Raw genomic sequence first — 6,351 nt, forward strand, 5'->3', positions numbered from 1 at the left:
GGAGGTATGAATTAAGAAGAAAATAATACTTTGTGTCCTGTAGTTACATCCACTTACTGTCTTGAGTGACTAGTCCTTGGGCTATGAAAAGGGCTAGTTTGTGGTGAAGAGTAAAGACCATAACGAAATAGTTTGAAAACCATGAGAGTTTTGTTGTTTCAGGAAAGTAGATTTTGCTTAAAGTCAACATGTATTTTTCATTCACTAAATAATAAAATGCATTCTGTGGCATGTGCTGTGCTTTCTGTTCCCGTATCCAAGTTAGACAAGGAAGGGGGGATAGACAGAAAACATCTGGAGGAGGTGGCTTCTGTGCTGAGACTGGGAAAGTCTAAGTAGGTAAAATGAGAACACCCTAAGCCCAATGATGAGCTGAAGCAAAAGTGGTGAGGTTGCAGCTAACATAGTTGACAAGCACTTGCCTGTATGTATCTCCAGATAGAGTGAAACATTAAGATATGCCAAGGTACTCAGATGCCAAATTTTTAAAGAAATAACAAAACTAAGTTGAGTTTCTGGGGTTAGATTTAGAAAGGCTTATAGTGCCACCCTGAGGACTTAAACTTGTATTTGGCTGGAATATAAAAGCAACTTAAAGTATTGACTAGAAGATATAGTGTAGACACTTGAGGGCAGGAAATGAAAGCACCAATTAGAATGCTTTGAGAACAGCACAAAGAACACCATAGATAAAATTGCTTCTTAAATTCTGCCACATGATGAATGTGCCATCTGGGACTACATCATGTGACCTTTATGATTCCAGGGATGACATAATCGAGAGCAGGATCCCTGGGCCGGTTCCGGCATTGACCTCCTGTTCCAACATATCCTAACTTATCATTTTTGATACTTTCCAGGATGAACCAGAAACCACTTAGTACTTTTCCCTCTCTCCATGTTTTAGTCTTTTCCCAAATTCTTCCACTTTCTCTTCTTCCTTACAAGAAATTATTTAAATTTACTCCCATATTGTTCCATCAAATGATCATATGAACCAAATATCTCTTTTTTTCTTTAAATGGTAACTTAATCTCCCATTTAACACTGAAGACTACTTAAAAAATATAAGGAAAATATAGGTACACATCTATGTTTATTGTTCAAATAAGAATATTGCAGATGTTTGTCGACATTTGACAACATCAATTTTAATCTTTGTTATCCTGCATAATCTGGTAGTCCTCTGGTAAATCAGTTGTAATTAGGATGACGTTCATAAGCTCAAGATGGCTGATTATTTGGCCTTGAAAGAGAAGTAGCTGATGTATTGGCTATCTCTGGCACTGGAAACCGTGGGTTTCTACCTGGTTGAAGTTTAGAAAAACGACCTTCACTGGCAGATATTTTGTGATATCCATTTGGAAAAGTAGGAGGTTCCTCCATCAGTCCAAAATAATTGCACTGTATGGGAGATAAGATGCTGTACTGAGAAGTAGAAGTTGTAGTTGTAATGAAGTTCACAACACGGCCATTTGCTTCACTGTAGCTGCTTTGAGAGTGCCCGTGGATAATGGTCAACTGATTTAAAATAGCACGTTGATCCATTGCAATTTGTTCTGGATGTCTAAATGACATTGATCATAGAGGAGAAAAATCACCTCTGATCAGGGTATTCATATCACCATTTATGTGGCTAGTAGAGGGCTTTCTTATTAGAAGCTTGTTTAAATTTGCAGAAGGTAAAAATGCACTTTATCCTCTATTGTAAGCCACAAAATCTGAACTATGAGTGTCCACATTACCCCATGCTTTAAGTGCCTCTTTTTGAAATCTTCAGCCAATGAAGCCACCAGAGAGGCATTTTTAATCCCAACTATTCCTTTTATTCTCACTGAAATCAGGGAACAGCCTAGTTTAAAATTTGGATTATGATAGAACTGCTGCTACAACCAAAGGAGAAAGATTTTAGTAACATTTTAAACCAAAATACAAGGCTACAATAAGCCTAACCTATAAAACCTCAGAATTCACGTTTACTATGCAAAGATATTATCATCAAAATATGAACATTGCTGACGATATTTTGAAGTTCCTTATTTGGAAAATACCATTTAAATAGTATAGTCATCAAATTTATGAAGTTAGCGTTTGCAGTAATGGTGAATGCCATTTTTTAAAAGCAGTTTTAATAACTTTATTTAAATTTTGGTAAGATTCATAGTTGTAAGCAAATTTCCCATAATCTTGACTACATAAGACACTGTCCTCATTTTTTTGAAAAATAAAGTATTTCAGCTTTAATAGTTTTGTACAGTTTTAAAAATCTAGTTTTACATATATATTACCATAGATTGATGTACAAAATAAAATTTTATATATAAGTTACCAAGTGGTAACTAAAATTTCTTAATACCTTGCTTAAAACAGAGACTTCTTTTTCTTCTGCCTGAAAGTCAGCTAGAAAAACAGATCTTCGAAAATTCTGCTGCACTTTACTAAATCCATAAAGGTTAAGCTGTCTAATTAAACTTTTCATACTTCCAGGTTCAAATATTCTGAAAGGAGACTTTCTTTCCAAATCTTCCTTCATAAAGATATCTTCATCCATCACTATGGAAGTTCCATTATCATGCCAACAGATGGATTTAAATTGGTTATTCCCAGCCATTTTCCAGAGTTTTCTTGGATATGTCAGAGAACGAAAATCATTATCTTCATCTGGTTCAGAGACACAATATTAGTAACATGGCCTTTTTATCAGGGATTCTTCAGACAAAGTCTGAAAAACATTTTCCTCAATCATAGACCTCAAGTCCAAACCCCAGGGAATGTTTGATCACACAATAGAGATCTACTGTACATTCCTGAAGCAGTTGGTCCATATTTAGGAAACACAACTTGAATTTCTGTAGGAACATGTGCCATCTCAAATAACATTTTCTACAACTACATTTCTAATCTGCATAATTTTGTGCACTGCAGCTTCAAATGCTGCTTTGGCGGGCCAGCACAGATAAACTGCGAGGCCATCACAATGGTTCTCAACTTGAGAAGCTGTGACATCACAATCGACTGGTCTCCTAGCAACTCAAGTGTAACATTCAGCCAGTGTTTACTTCTCATTCATCCAGTTAAAATGAAGCATATATGATGCTTAATTTTATACGGTGATCTGCAAATATTATCCCCACAAAATCTATTTAAATAATTTAATTTTGGTGTCTAAGAAACAAAACCAATCTCCATCATTTTGTATGCAAATTTATACCAGATATGTGAACAGAGAATAAATAATCACAAAATATATAAAATAATTTTAAAGTTTTGGATTTTAAAGTGAAATTTGTGTAAAATATTTACAAAAATTTATAACTATTTCATAATCATTTGTAATTAAAGTGAAACATAATTTGATTTGGAAGTGGAAGTAGTTTTTTATCTGTGTACTTTACAATAAGTAGCTCTATATTCAACACATGAGCAGGATAAATATTAGTTTATTTGTTATGTTTATATATAAATGGTAAATATTTATGAAATAAAATTAGATTAAATTAATCAATCAAATTAAAGAAATTCTAAAGGGGGGAATTTTTGTTTTAATTTGTATTTCAGTGCTATATGTAAAATAAATGTAGTTTTATATACTACTTTAAAATTACACAAGAGAAAATCTTACAGTATTCTTACAAATGTTTATTTTTGCCATTCTTTCACTCAGAGGTTTTCAGTCCCTAGAAGGAATAAATTTTCTTGTCATCTTTATAATACATACTCTTGTGGCTTCTGTTAAGTGTTCTAAAATGATGTTGATAAATACACTTAGGCACAAGATCCTGGGTTCAATAAGCATTACCTCCATTTAGGGGCAAACAAACAATCAAAATACAAAGAAATTAGAGACTACGTGGGTTGGGGTGGAAAAAACCAGGCAATGCATTTTAGGAAGCAATATGTTTCTCAGTCCTGAAACAGTTGTCATTGTTAGTAAATTATGGCACTTTAAGGCAAGTGTTTTGTTCACTAATTGTAAATAATAGCTATGTTCTTTATCAGTAAACTGTAGTAAATCAAGTTCAACCAAAATTTATATTCTTAAATAAGAAATAAAATCCATTATACATAAACCAAATTCAAAATGAGAGACAAAATTTTTGAATAAATAAATCTACACTCAAGCTACAATGTAAATTTCTAATTCAGTATGTGTATATTCCATTCTAAATAAACATTAGCAACCTGAATTCATTGCATAATATAAGTATTATAAACTATAGTTAAGAGGGATTTAGTCCTGATTCATAAATATTATTTAACATGCACAAAGTAATATATGTGATACCATACCTTTAAAAACAGAGAATTCAGAAATAACAGTCTCAAAAACTGTAGGAAATTTATTGACAGTTCTAATCTTAAGTTTTCTATAAAAGTATACTTAACAAATTCACTTTAGATAGAATGTAACTAAACGTAATAAGATGGCTGATGATTTCACATTGAAAGAGATGTAGCTAATGTATCAGCTATCACTGGCACTGAAAACCATTGGTTGCTCCCTGGTTGAAGTTTAGAAAAACGACCTTCATTGTCAGATATGTTGTGATACCTATTTGGAGAAGTAGAAGGCTGCATCATCAGTCCAAAATAATTGCTCTGTATGGGAGACAAGATGCTGTACTGAGAATTAGAAGTTGTAGTTGTAATGAAGTTCACAACACGGCCATTTGTTTCAGTGTATTTGCTTTGAGAGTGCCCGTGGAGAGTGGTCAACTGATTTAAAATAGCATGTTGATCCACTGCACTTTGTTCTGGTGGTCTAACTGACATTGATGATGGAGGATAAAAATCACCTCTGATCGGGATATTTGTATCACCAATTATGTGGCTAGTAGAGGGCTTTATTATTAGAGGCATGTTTAAATCTGCGGAAGGTAAAAATGCACTTTCTCCATGAGTGTCAGCCAAAAATCAGAATTATGATTTTCCACATTACCCCCTTCTTTAAAGTGCTTCTTTTTGAAATCTTCAGCCAATCAAGGTACCAGAGAGTCATTTTTAATCCCACCTCTTCTTTTCATTCTCACTAAAAGCAGGGGACAGCCACGTTTAAAATTTGGATTACGATAGAACTGCAGCTACAACAAAAGTAGAAATATTTTAGTAATATTTTAAACCAAAATACAACACTACAGTAAGCCTAACCTATAAAACCTCAAAGTTCACGTTTACTATGCAAAGAAAATATCATCAAAATATGAACAATGTTGAAGATATTTTGATATTCCTTATTTGGAAAATACACTTTTAAATTTTATAGTCATCAAATTTAAGAAGTTAGCATTTGAAATAAGGGTGAATGCTACTTTTTAAAAGCAGCTTTTAAAGTTTATTTAGATTTCTGGTAAGATTCATAGTTACAAGCAACTATCTCATAATCTTGACTACTTAAGGCACTGCCCTTTTTTTAGAAAAAATAAAGGATTTTAGCCTTAGTAGTTTTATACAATATTCAAAAACTAACTTTACATTTATATTATCATAATTTTATGTACATAATAAAATTTTATACATAAGTTACCCAGCGGTAACTAAAATTATTTAATACCTTGCTTAAAACAGAGATTTCTATTTCTTCTGCCAGAAAGTCAGTCAGACAAGCAGAGCTTTAAAAATTCTGCTGCACTTTACTAAACCCATAAAGTTTAAGTTGTCTACCTAAAGTTTTCATACTTCCAGTTTCAAATATTCTGAAAGGGTCCTTTCTTTCTATAACTTCCTTCTTAAAGATATCCTCATCAATCACTATGGAAGCTCCATTATCATCCCACAAGATGGATTTAATTTGGTCACTCCCAGCCAATTTCCAGAGTTTTCTTGGAAATATCAGGGAATGAATATAATTATCTTCATCTGTTTCAGAGACACAATGTGTGTAACATGGTCTTTTTATCAAAAATACTTCAGACAAATTCTGAAAAGCATTTTCTTCAATTATAGATCTCAAGTTGAAGTCCCCAGAAAATGTTTGTTCACACAAAAGAGATCTACCGGAGTTTCCTGAACCAGTTGGTCCAACTTTACGAGACACATCTTGAATTTCTGAAGAAACATGTGCCATCTCAAATAACTTTTTCTACAAGTACTTTTCAAATCTGCATGATTTTGAGCACTGCAGCTTCAAATGCTGCTTTGGCAGGCCTGCACAGTTAAACTGCTAGGCCATCACAATGTTTCTCAACCTGAGCAGCTATGACATCACAAAACGACTGGTCTCCTAGCAACTCAAGTGGAACATTCAGCCAGTGATTCCTTCTCATTCATAAAGTAAAAATGAAACATATAGGATGCTTATATTTATAGTGTGATCTGCAAATATTATCCTCACAATATCTTTTAAAATTATTT

At 33.1% G+C, this 6,351-nt stretch overlaps 1 pseudogene; it reads right to left on the minus strand.

The window, feature by feature from the left end:
- Positions 1–4,437: 4,437 nt before the first annotated feature.
- On the minus strand, positions 4,438–6,096 carry LOC140690586 (heat shock transcription factor, Y-linked-like; annotated as a pseudogene).
- Positions 6,097–6,351: the final 255 nt, after the last annotated feature.

The sequence above is a fragment of the Vicugna pacos genome, chromosome 31 (genome assembly GCF_048564905.1).
Source record: "Vicugna pacos chromosome 31, VicPac4, whole genome shotgun sequence".
NCBI classification, from domain to species: domain Eukaryota; kingdom Metazoa; phylum Chordata; class Mammalia; order Artiodactyla; family Camelidae; genus Vicugna; species Vicugna pacos.